This window comes from Panthera pardus, unplaced genomic scaffold (genome assembly GCF_024362965.1).
Source record: "Panthera pardus isolate Hobbes unplaced genomic scaffold, ASM2436296v1 HiC_scaffold_6, whole genome shotgun sequence".
Lineage (NCBI taxonomy): Eukaryota > Metazoa > Chordata > Mammalia > Carnivora > Felidae > Panthera > Panthera pardus.
The window spans coordinates 32,718,124-32,731,601 of record NW_026526991.1 but is presented as its reverse complement, the minus strand read 5'-3'; the positions used below and the strand labels follow the sequence as shown (position 1 = coordinate 32,731,601).

At 33.9% G+C, this 13,478-nt stretch overlaps 1 protein-coding gene and 1 long non-coding RNA gene across 6 annotated transcripts in view; one reads left to right on the top strand and one right to left on the bottom strand.

Moving 5' to 3' along the window:
- The window catches only part of MGAT4C (MGAT4 family member C), a 729,331-nt gene that overhangs the window by 678,307 nt on the left and 37,546 nt on the right, over positions 1 to 13,478 (bottom strand). The window lies entirely within an intron of this gene.
- The window catches only part of LOC109259531 (uncharacterized), a 33,068-nt gene that overhangs the window by 15,359 nt on the left and 4,231 nt on the right, over positions 1 to 13,478 (top strand). The window lies entirely within an intron of this gene.

Sequence of the window (13,478 nt, the reverse complement as noted above, 5' to 3'; positions counted from 1 at the left end):
AGCAGTGATTTTCTAAATATGTCTTCTGAGGCAGAGGAAATAAAAGCAAATTTCAACTATTGGGACCACATTAAAATAAAAATCTTCTGCATAGTGAAGGAAACAATCAACAAAACAGAAAACAAAACAAAACAAAAAACCCATTGATTGGGAGAAGATATTTTCAAATGACATATCCGATAAAGGGATAGTATCCAAAATAAATAAAGACCTGATACCACTCAACACCGCCCCCCCCCCAGAAATAATCCAATTAAAATGGGAAGAAGACATGAACAGATCTTTCTTGAAAGAAGATATCCAGTTGACTGACAGACTCATGGAAAGATGCTCAACATAACTCATCATCAGGGGAATACAAATCAAAACTGCAATGTGAGATCACCTGACACCTGTCAGAATGGCTAAAATAAAGAACACAGTAAACATGAAGTCTTGGTGAGTATATGGAGAAAAAAGAACCCTCATGCATTGTTAGCGGGAATGCAAACTGGTACAGTCATTGTGGAAAATAATGTGCAGTTTCCTCAAAATTAAAAATAGAACTGCTTTGGGATTCAGCAATCACAATACTGGGTGTTTACCCCCAGTTTATCTATTGACTGTCCATCAATAGATAAATGGACAAAGAAGATGTCTCACGTGTGTATATAAATATGTATACACACACACACACACACACACATATATATATATATATATATATATATATATATATATATATAAATGGAATATTATTCAGTGATAAAAAGAATGCAATCTTGCCTTTTACGACAACATGGGTGAGCTAGAAAGTATAATGCTAAGTAAAATGAGTCAGAGAGTGACAAATACCATATTATTTCACTCATATGTGGAATTTAAGAAACAAAACAAATAAACAAAGTTATAAAAGGGAGAGACAGAGAGAGAGAGAGAGAGAGACAGAGAGAGAGAGAGAGAGACAAACCAAAAAAAAAAAAAAAAACTATTAACTATAGAGAATAAACTGATGGTTATCAGAGGGGAGGTGGGTAGGGGGGATGGGTGAAATAGGTGATGGTGATTAAAGAGTATACTTATCATGATTAGCATTGAGTAATATGTACAGTTTTTGAATTACTATATTGTACACCTAAAACTAATAGAACACTGTATGTTAATGATACTGTAACTAAAATTAAAAACTAAACTAAAATAAGATAAAAATAAATTTAAAATTGCCTAGTTGATGAAGAAATAGAGCCAATTAAAATTGAACCTAGAATCTATCTAAGCCTTCATAAACAATTTTGCAGACTAACTTATCAAGTTCAGTAAGATTAATATATGAAATCCAATGGCAATTTGCCAAATCACAGTGTTATATTGTGCTTAGTGATGTAGCCCAGTCATTCTTATTAAATCTAAGCTTAATATAATGCTGTCAAGATGGTTTAGTACATTTACTATGTTTACAAAAATATTCTTTCTGATACAGTTCAATGATGAAACAGCTTGTGAATTCTGTCTTCTCTGCTTGGTCACAGTACTGACACTTGCTTGCAAGAAGACTATCTAATTTCCTCATAGATCAATTATCAGAATTGGACTGGTTTACCTCTTTCACAAGTTGCTTTGGCAGATCAAAAGGTGTCCTGGCCTGGTTGGTATTTGGCTTGAGTCATTGTTGGATATGTAGAAGATAATGAATTAGAGGCAGCCAGAGACTGTGAATCTTGTGGTTGGAAAAATTCCGAGTAGTCATTGGCACAGATTTCTTCTTATTCAAGAATGTTAGTTTTGGAAGCTTGAGAGCTGGAATTGAGGAACATGAGAAATGAAATATATAACAAAGGAAGCTTGTGCCTTTCAGTGTAGGAAGAAATATAAGAATCTGAGTTGACTCCTTACTAGTACTCCACTCTAGAGGTCCTTTGAAATATGTTTTCAAGTGCTTTGTGTATATTTGGAATAGGAAGACTACTTAAGTCATAAAAGAAAAACCGATAAATTTAAGAAAAATAGCTAGCTATAAGAGAGATGCTAGTCTTCTATATATTTTTAAATCAGTTCTCTATGTGGAACTCAAATTTTGAATTTTGAAGACTTATCAAGTAGCCTCTTTAATAATAATTTATTTTAAAAGAAATCATCTCATTCCTTTTTTTTTTTTCTTTCTCTTTTGCCTCTAGAGGGAGGGAAGTGAGTTGATTGCAGTCTATTGATCCAGATGAACTGATTCAAATTCCAGCTCCAAAGCTTACTAATTGTGGGTCCTACATCAAGCCCTTTTCTCCCTCCAAGCATCTATCACATGAAAACGGAAATAATACTAGCCTGAAGAGGAGAGTAGAAGGGTAAAGATAATGTATATAAAGCATCAAGCTCATTGTCAAAGGTCCTAATGTTGAAGAGAGTTTGAAATTTCCTATCTTCACCAAAATATGTCTGTGTGTGTGAGAGAAAGAGACAGAGACAGAGACAGAGAGAGAGACTTAGTAAGACAGAGAGAGTATAAGCTGGATAGACAGAGAAGATGCATGATTTTAGAAAACCTATTTACATGTATTTTACAAAAGACACCAAGAAACATAAGTACACTCTTTTTTGAGAAATTTATCCTTTCTGAAATTTAATTGAAGAATGAAAGCTGGTAGAAGAGAGACTTGACAGCATTTAAGAAAAAAGCTTGTTCTAGTCTTGCACTAAATTTGGTAGCATCAAAATAAAGCCAAAATACCCGAAAAATATCCCCGGGGTTAATTTGACAACCACGTAAGAAAAGAAGTACCTACTATATCCAAAATGAGCAATGATGACCTATTTTCTTACATTTGTCACTAACATCCTCACTGCTGTCAAGCTTGTTAGTGACAAATAACAAGGGAAAGGTCACAGCCTTATGTGATTTGAGTCAGCCCTGTTTTGAAACATTTACCAATGTTGAGGACAGAATCTCTAGGAGTTGGCTTTCCTCCCAAAGATATAATCTTATTTGTGTGTTTTTAAAACTTCTAAAATTCTCCTTCATGGTATGAAATAAGTTCTAATTGTATAACTTATAACACAGACTTACAATAAACGTTCTGGTTTTCCTATGAAGAAAATCTAAATTGATTTAACATAATACAAATATTTTATTTATAAAAGAATAGAATCATAGCCATTTTTATTATGCCTGATATTTCATTTAAAAATTGGTCAAATTCTGGAAGAAGAAACAAAAGATATATAAATTTCCATAGAACACACAGCTAGTAAGCAGTTTAACCATCAGGGATTATGTTATGATTGATTCTAAAACCAGAGTTCTTTCCCTGACATTTTTCTACATTCTAATTTCAATGCTTGAAAGGCAAATTATAAAATGACAAAAGGCAAAGTGAAAAAGAAAAAAATTAAGTAGTCCTCAATTCCCTTGGGTATCTAGTGAAAACTAATAGTAATTAATATCTGTCAATATACATCATCAAAATAAAAATATATATATACCTTTGGTAAAAGGTAATGTCTCTTTGTTTGCCCAAAATTAATGCAATAGAACTTTCTTACAAAGCAAATAAATACCAATTCCCTATTTGTTTTGTGATTTTATATAGTTATAAATGCCATCAGAATTTTAAATGAATATTTATAAAACCATAATTTATTCATTTTTGTTTTCTAAAACTCAATGTTAAGTTTAAAGTTAAAATAGGATGCATTAATCATAATTTTATAAACAAGAAGGTATGGATTTTGGATCTTGGGACAACATTAAAAATTTTGTAAAGTAGCTAGGTATAGAGTATTGAGATGATAAATGCAGCACTTTTAAATTAGAGAGAACAACAACAAGACAGTATAAAAGCTTCTGCCCAGCAAATGTATGGGTTTTTAAAACCACAGCTTTCTTTAACGATCTCATGTCATTATGAGAAGGATTCAGGAGAACTGTAAAATGTTATAGGATATTAAGTCAGGTTGCCCAAATGATGTGCTAATTATCTACCTGACCAACATTTTTAGAACACTTATTTTGAGCAAGATACTATTTTAGGCTCTGAGGTTATGGTGGCAAAGAAAAAAGCAGACAACATCCCTGTCCTCATGAAAATTCCACTCTCATGATATCATTTTGTGCAGTAATCTTCACAATGTTCAATATTTCCCATCTAGATTTCTTTCTTCCTATGAGATAACAAATCTAAAGTTGGACACAAAATATTTCAAGATTATTTTTTAAAGCTTGTCACCATATAATTATACATATATAGTAATGATTTAATGTAAAATTGTTTATATTTACATAGAATCATTTGATTGCTATACTAGCATTCATTAAAATTTTGTATGCAAAAATTAAACCAGATTTTTTTCTATTTATGTTACTTAAAATAAAAGAACTTCTTTTTTTATTAAAGTTCAGTGACAGATGCTAATTTTCAAATTAGGATTTGTTTGGAATAGGATTAATAAAAAGACCATATATTATTGGTGGTATAAATGTACTTTATTTTTCAAAATAATGCAAGGTTTACGTTATGGACTGAATTGTATATCCCCAAATTCATATGTTGAAGCCCTAACCTTCAATATGATTATATTTTGGTACACTGCACTTAGGGAGGTAAATAATGCCATCACGAAGGTGGGACCCTAATCTTCTGGGACTGGTGCCATTATTAGAAGAGGAAGAGATACCAGAGATATCACTTTCTTCCTGTGAACACAAAGGAAAGGCCCTGTGAGAACACAGAGGGAAGGTGGCTGTCTGAAAGCCAGAAAAGTGGAGTCTCACTGGAAAAAAAGTCCCTTGATCTTAGATTTCCAGCTCCCAGAACTGTGGGAAGATACATTTTTGTTGTTTATGTAACCCAGTTTCTAGCCTAAGGAGATTAATACAATTTAAAACAGACTAGCTAAGGACTGTGCTTTTATGTTATATCCTTCTAAATCATTTCATGGCTTAATATTATCTATTTTAGATGTGAAATAGGAAGAAATTCAATGCATCTTGTTAAGATATCAATTGTAATTTTGAGAATAATATATCAATAATTTAGAATGTACTGTATTAACCTGAGAAGTCTGTGATTTCATAATCATCTTTGTTTTTCCCACAAAACTGAGGATGCCAGTCTTTTGTAAAATCATCGTCACAATATTTAGATTAAATGTGTAATAAAAGGCTATAATAATTTAATAAACAACTAGTTAAATTTAAATAGTTAAATATTTCAATATAAATCCAGAAGTAGGCATACAAAGTTTGACTCACAAAAGGAAAATAGTTATTATTATAAATTTCATACACATACACACTTTAATGTAATTTTAAAAAAAACTTATTTCACATGAATTATCTCAATTATCCCTTCCAACACGGAGGAAGTCATAAAAATATTAACAAAAGTGTCCTATACTGTAAACCTAGAGTTTCTTATATATCTTCCCTTCAAGAAAATTACTAGAGTTACAATTTTATCATTATTCATATGATTCTTTATTGTCTATATCTCCCATTAGACTGTAAGATCCAGATCTCTTTTTCCTTTCTTCTACATTATGAAAGAATGTTTTTTTAACTCTATAAAATTTAAATTAAATAGAACATCTTCTAAATGCTTGACTTCTCTTTTTAACTTGTTCCTAATAAGTTTTGCATTATGGAGAACCACTTGAGAAGGTTTATTCATTTTCTGGTTTTAATGAGAATAGGATCAAATTTTATCATTCCTAATCATTTCATGAAAAACATTGATATGCTTATTAAACTCAAATACTATGTTAATGTAAAGACAATCAATTTAGTCTTCAAACTGGGTAGGACTAAATTAGTAATACTGATAGACAAATCATGTTGGGTATTGGGTTCTTTTGGATAACCTAAGAGTGAAAACCTTTATCAACCTTCCTTGTAATATAGGAGGGGAGATTCCAATACCCTAAAATACTCCTGGAGATGATTCTATAGCTTATCAAATTTGAGGGCAATACATTGATGTGACAGGCAATAAGTATGCATAAGGTCTTCAACTTTTGTCCCTACTTTTACCTACTTTCTCATATTCATGTGTAAGATTCCTGATAACGCCTAACTGCCAAATGTTTATTGTAGTTAAATGATGCTATAGTCCACCTGGCAGGACATTAGGAAGAGAGTTAGGCCATAGAAATTCTTCCTACCAACTAAAGACCACAACACTGTTCTCTAGTTGGGAGAGGTAGTAGCAAGACAAAATCTCTGTGACTATATTAGAAAACATGCTCTCATAAGTAGTAAATGGAATACATGGATCTCAAAGGATTGATTTATTCATTATTTTTTTACATTTATTTTTTTAAGTTTTTATATAAATTCCAGGTAGTTAATGTACAGTTGAATATTAGTTTCACATCTACAATATACTGATTCAATACATCTATAAAACAACCAGTGATCATCACAAGTGCACTCCTCAATCCCCATCACCTATTTAATCCATCCCCACCCACGTCCCTTCTGGTAATCATCAGTTTGTCCTCTATAGTGAAGAGTTGATGTCATGGTTTGACTCTCTTTTTTTTTCTTCCCTTTGCTTGTTTCATTTCTTAAATTCCACATATGAGTGAAATCATATGGTATTTGTCTTTCTCTGACTTATTTTGTTTAACATAATACTGTGTAGCTCCATCCATGTCATTGCAAATGGCAAGATTTCATTCATTTTATGTCTGAATAATATTCCATTGTGTACACACACACATATATATATATGTACATATATATTATGTATATATACACACACACACACACACACACACACATATATATATATATATATATATATATATATATACACACACACATATATATATACGTCAAGTTCTTTATCCATTCATCAGTTGATGAACACTTGGGCTGCTTCCATAATTTGGCTATTGTAGATAATGTTGGTATAAACATAGGGATGCATGTATCCCCTTGACTTGCTATTTTTGCATTCTTTGGGTAAATACCTTCTAGTACAATTTCTGGATCATAGGGTAGTTCTATTTTTATGTTTTTTAGGAATCTCCATACTGTTTACCACAGTGGCTACCCCAGTTTGCATTTCCATCAACAATGCAAGAGGGTTCCCCTTTTTCCACATCCTCACCAACACATGTTGTTTCTTGTGCTGCTTATTTTAGCCATTCCTGACAGGTGGGAGGTGACATCTCACTGTAGTTTTAATATGTATTTCCCTGATGATGAGTGATGTTGAGCATCTTTTCATGTCTGCTAGCCAACTATATGTCTTCTTTGGAAAAATGTCTATTCATGTCTTCTGCCCATTTTAAATTGGATTATTTATTTTGAGTATTGAATTTTATAAGTTCTTTGTAGAATTTGAATACAAATGCTTTATTAGATATGTCATTTGAAAATATTTTCTCCCATTCCAAATGTTGCCTTTTAGTTAATTGTTTCCTTCACTGTGCAGAAGCTTTTTATCTTGATGAAGTCCCAACAGTTTATATTTGCTTTCATTTCCCTTGCCTCAGTAGACATATCTAGAAAGAAGTTGCTACTGCCGATGTCAAAGTGGTTACTGCCTATGCTCTCTTCTAGGACTCTGATGGTAACAGGTAACATTTAGGCCTTTAATCCATTTTGAATTTACTTTTATGTATGGTATAAGAGAGTCGTCAGTTCCATTCTTTTGCATGTTGCTGTCCAGTTTTCCCAACACCATCTGTTGAAGAAACAGTCTTTTTCTTATTGAATAGTCTTTCCTGATTCATCAAAGATTAATTGATCATATAGTTATGGGTTCATTTCTGGATTTTCTATTTTGTCCTATTGATCTATGTGTCTACGTTTGTGCCACTACTGTACTCTTTTGATTACCACCACTATGTAATATAACTTGAAGTCCAGAATTGTGATGCCTCTAGCTTTTTTTTCCCCCTTCAAGATTGCTATGGCTATTCAGGGTCTTTTGTGGTTCCATAGAAATTTTAATATTGTTTGCTCCAGTTCTGTGAAAAATGCTGTTGGTATTTTGATAGGGATTGCATTAAATGTGTAGACTGCTTTGGGTAGTATAGACATTTTAATATTTGTTCTTCCAATCCGTGAACATGGAATATCTTTCAATTTCTTTGTGTCATCTTCAGCTTTTTTCATCAGTGTTTTAGAGTTTTCAGAGTACAGGTCTTTCAAATTGGTTAGGTTTATCCCTAGATATTTTGTGGGTTTTGGTGCAATTATAAATGGGAATGATTCTTTATTTTCTCTTTCTGCTGCTTCATTATTAGTGTACAGAAATGCAAGAGATTTCTATATGTTGATTTTGTATCCTGTGACTTTACTGAATTAGTTTATCAGTTCTAGCAGTTTTATGGTGGAGTCTTTGGGGTGTTCTATATAGAGTATGGTTACATAGGCAAATAGTGGAAATTTGACTTCTTCCTTGCTGATTCAGATGCTTTTTATTTCTTTTGATTGATTCCTTAGGCTAGGACTTCTAGTACTATGTTGAATAAAAGTGGTGAAAGTGAACATCCCTGTCTTGTTACTGACCTTAGAGGAAAATCTCTAAGTTCTCCCCCATTGAGGATGATATTAGCTGTTGGTTTCTCAGAGGTGGTCTTTATGATGTTGAGATATGTTCTCTCTAAACCTACTTTTCTGAGGGTTTTTATCATGAATGGATGTTGTTCTTTGTTCAATGCTTATTCTTCATCTATTGAAATGATCATATAGTTCTTATCATTTCTTTTATTAATGTTGTGTATCATGTTGATTGATTTGTAAAGATTGAAACACCTTTGCAATGCAGGAATAAATCACACCTGATCATGGTGAATGTTTTTTTAATGTATTATTGAATTTGGTATGCTTTTATTGAGAATGTTTGCATCCATGTTCATCAGGGATATTAGCTGGTAGTTTTCTTTTTTAGTGGAGTTTTTATCTTGTTTTGGTATCAGGGTAATGCTGGCCTCATAGAATGAATTTGGAAATGTTCCTCCCTTTTTTATTTTTATTTTTTGGAGTAGTTTGAGATTAATAGGTATTAACTCTTCTTTAAATGTTTTGCAGAATTACCCTGGGAAGCCATCTGGCCCTGGACTTTTGTTTGTTGGGAGTTTTTTGATTACTGATTAAGTTTCTATGCTGGTTATCAGTCTGTTCAAGTTTTCTATTTCTTCCTGTTTCAGTTTTGGTAGTTTATATGTTTCTAGGAACTTATCCATTCTTCTACATTGTCCAATTTGTTGGCATATGGTTTTTCATAATATTTTGTTATAATTGTTTATATTTCTGTGGTGTTGGTTGTTATTTCTCCTTTCTCATTTCTGAATTTATTTATTTGGGTTATTTCTCTTTTCTTTTTGATATGTCTGGTGAAAAGTTTATCAATTTTGTTGATGTTTTCAAAAAACCATCTGCTGTTTTCATTGATCTGTTTTGGGTTTTTTGTTTGTTTGTTTGTTTTTTGGAGTTCCTGTTCATTTATTTCTACTCTAATCTTTATTATTTTCTTTCTTCTGCTAGTTTTAGGTTTCAATTGTTGTTGTTGTTTTCTAGCTCCTTTAGGTGTAAGGTGAGGTTGTTTATCTCAGATTTTTCTTGCTTCTTGAAGTAGGCCTGTATTGCTATATTCTTCCCCTATAAGACCACTTTTGTTGCATCCCCAAAGTTTTCAGCCATTGTGTTTTCATTTTCATTTGTTTCATGTTGTTTTGTTTTATTTTGTTTTGTTTTGTTTTGTTTTGATTTCCTGGTGTACCTATTCATTTTAGTAGCATTTTAACTTCCATGTATTTGTGTTCTTTCCAAATATTTGCTGTGGTTGAATTCTAGTTTTATAGTGTTGTGGTCAGAAAAGGTGTATGGTACAATGTCAATTTGTTTGTATTTGTTGAGGCCTGTTTTGTGACCTATTATTTGATCCATTCTGGAGAATGTTCCATGTGCACTTGTAAAGAATGTGTATTCTGTTGTTTTAGGATTGAATACTGTGAATATATCTGTTAAATCCATCTGGTCTAGTGTGTCATTCAAAACCATTGTTTCCTTGTTTATTTTTTGTTTAGATGATCTGTACATTGATGTAAGTGGAGTGTTAAAGTCCCATACTATTAGTGTGTGTGTTATTATCAATTAGTTTCTTTATTTTTGTTATTAATTGTTTTATATATTTGGGTGCCCCTATGTTGGGTATATAAATATTTATAATATTTGTTAAATCTGTCCCTTTATGATTATATAATGTCTTTGTCTTTTAACAATTTTTGTTTTGAAGTCTAGTTTGTGCAATATAAGTATTACAACCCTGGCTTTCTTTTGACAGCCATTTATATGATAAATGTTTCTCCAGTCCCTCACATTAATCTGCAGGTGCCTTTAGGTTTAAAATGAGTCTCTTGTAGGAAGCATATAGATGGGTCTTTTTTTTTTTTTATCCATTCTGATACCCTAGGTCTTTTGATTTAGTTCATTTACATTCAGAGTAATTATTGATGGATATGTATTTATTGCCATTTTACTTATTTGATGATTGTTTCTGGAGATTTTCTCTGATTTTTTCTTGTCTTTGTCACTTTTGACCTCTCCTTTGCACTCAAAGAGTCTCTAACATTTCTTTAACTTTTTTTTTAAAATGTGTACTTGTTTTTGAGAGGGAGAGAGAGGAAGACTAAGTAGGGAAGGAGCAGAGAGAGATAGAGGCACAGAATCCAAAGCATGCTCAAGGCTCTGAACTGTCAGCACAGAGCATGACATGGGGCTTGAACCCTTGAGCCATGGAATCATGACCTGAGTCAAAGTCGGATGCTTAACCTACTGAGCCACCCAGGCACCAGTTCCTTTAATATTTCTTGCAGGACTGGTTTACTCGTCAAAAACTTCTCTAGTTTTTTCTGGGAAACTCTTCATATCTCCTTCTATTCTGAAAGAAAACCTTGCTTGATAGAATATTCTTGGCTGCAGATTTCTCCCATTCAGCATTTTGACTACATCCTGCCACTCCATCCTGGCATGCCAAGTTTCTGTTGAGAAATCTCCAGCTAGCATATGTGTTTTCCCTTGTACGTTAAGGACTTCTGTTTTCTTGCTCCTTTTAAGATTTATCACTATATTTTGCAAATCTAATTGCAATATGTCTTTGTGTTGGCCTGCTTTTGTTGATCTCAATGGGAGTTGTCTGTGCCTCCTACATCTAGATGTCTGTTACCTCCCCCAGATTAGGGAAGTTTTCTGCTATTAATTCTTGAAATAAATTTTATACCCCCTTTTCTCTCTTCTTCTTCTGGGCCTCCCATAACATGAATATCATTATGTTTGATGGAGTAACTGAATTTTCTAGGTCTATTTTTGTGTTGTATAATTCTTCTTTGTCTCTTTTGTTCAGCTTCATTATTTTCTATTATTTTGTTTTGTAGGTCACTAATTTATTCCTCTGCTTCTTCTAGCATGTTATTCACTGCATCAAGCCTGTTTACAATCTTGTTTATTGCATTCTTCATCTCTGGTTCTTTTTTAATACTTTTATCTCTGGGGTAAGGGTCTCACTGATGTCTCTATTTTTTTCTCAAGCCCTTATGATTGCTGCTTTAAATTCGCCATCAGGCATGTTATTTATATACATTTCACTTAGATCTCTTGCCATGGCCTCATCTTGTTCTTTCATTTGCAATTAGTTCCTCCATCTTGGCATTTTGTCTAAGTCTCTGCCTTCTTCTCTGTGTTAGAAGAACCAGTTGTATCTTTTCCTCCTGAAAGTAATGGCCTTATTAAACTGAGGTCATATAGTGCCCAGGTCTTGCACTTAAGGAATGTCATCATTGTGTGCTGTGTATACTATGCTGTTGTGTTTGGCTGCTCTATCCTTCAGGCCAGTCATCTGCAGAGGCTTTCCTTGTCTGCTGTGGGCAATGTTTGGTCCCTAGCCAGAGTGTGGCAAGCTTTAGCAAGGTGTGCTCCAATCTGCATGTGAAAAGAGACCTGGCAGCAACTCCACCAGAACTGAGGACCTCCAAAACTCTCTGATCAGGAGATACTGTGTGGGCAAGGCATTTGCACTGGTCTTCTGGGGGAAGTTCTCCATTCTGGTACTGAAGCAAGCTTGACTGAGAAAAGCAATCCTGCAGAGCACAGGGTGGTAGAGCTCAGTGTAAGAAAGTTAGGCAGCCAATGTCAGCATTGTGCTGCTTTTTGCTGGTTCTGTGTTGATGCTGAAAGGCAGGGAGAAAAATGGCACCTGACAGCTCCTCTGTTTTCAGAGAGGCATCTCTGTGAATGCTTCCACATAGGGAAGTATTCTGAGAAGAGTGAATAATCTCCCCACTGTGCCCCATGCACTCTTCAGATCACTGTTTCCATGCTCTCTGCTCCCAGGTTTTTGGCCTGCCTTCCCTCCAGGAGCAATGTAGTGCCCTCCAGACTCTATCCCAGCCAAGCCTGCTGGCCTTTCAACTTGCAGGCTTTAAGTCCCACTGGTTGCAAGAGCTCATAAAATTCAGCCCCCCTCATTTTCCAAGCCAATGGCTTTGAGAAAATGTTCTCTTTGTGCATCTTTCTGTGTGTTCCTCTCTCTCACTCTTCTCTGCAACCACAGCTCCCTCCCCTCCACAATACCCACAACCCATTTGTTCTCTAAACCATGTCTCTGAACTTTCTACCATCTTCAATGTGACCTCGTCTCTTCCCTCAGTTGTGGAGTTTTTTTCTGCTAGTCTGTAGGTCAATTTCTGGGGGTATTGAGGATGATTTGATATTTATCTAGTTGTGCTCATAGGGTGAGATAAACCTAGTGTCCTACTACTTCATCACCATCTTCCCATTCGTTATTCTTGAAAACATATTTTAAGTGTTTTCTGTGGATTGATAACTGGGCTCAGCACAGAGAATACAAAATTGTCAAGCAGAAGAGAGGCCATGCACAATATCGTGAGTTCAGTCTAACCAGTAAGTTGAAAACTTATCACATACTTCTAAATGTAAGAGAATTTGCAAGCATGGCAGTATGTATGAGAGAGGCAACAATAGGAGCAAAAACCTTCACTACATAAGTGAATGAGTAAAATGAGTGAATGAATGAATGTCTCAGTGGCTAAAAGAAACTCACAGGAGACTAGTCTAGTTAGAGCAGAGAGTGCCCCTGCAGCATACTGCATGGGGAAGTAGAGACCGATTTTATCACATAGATTTTAACCTTAGACAAAAGGAAAGACATTGGGAGGCAGTGTCTGTGCCCATACACTTAAAGTGCAAGAACTAAAGAAAGAGAAATACAAAATTTGTGTTTTGAAAAGAAACTCATGCAGCTTTGTTGAGAGAAATAAATGATTATAGGGAGCCTTAGGTGGATATGAGAAAACAGTTATTAAGCTCTTAGAATTAGACAGATCTGGGTCTTCTACTCAATGCATGATACAAATTTGGAAGAATGGATGTTTGTTAACTGCTAAAATAATTCATCTTTATACCTTTCTTCTTTACATAGAAAGCAGAATTAGCTGCCAAGAATAACTTTATGAATACAGTGGCTAAATTATACAGC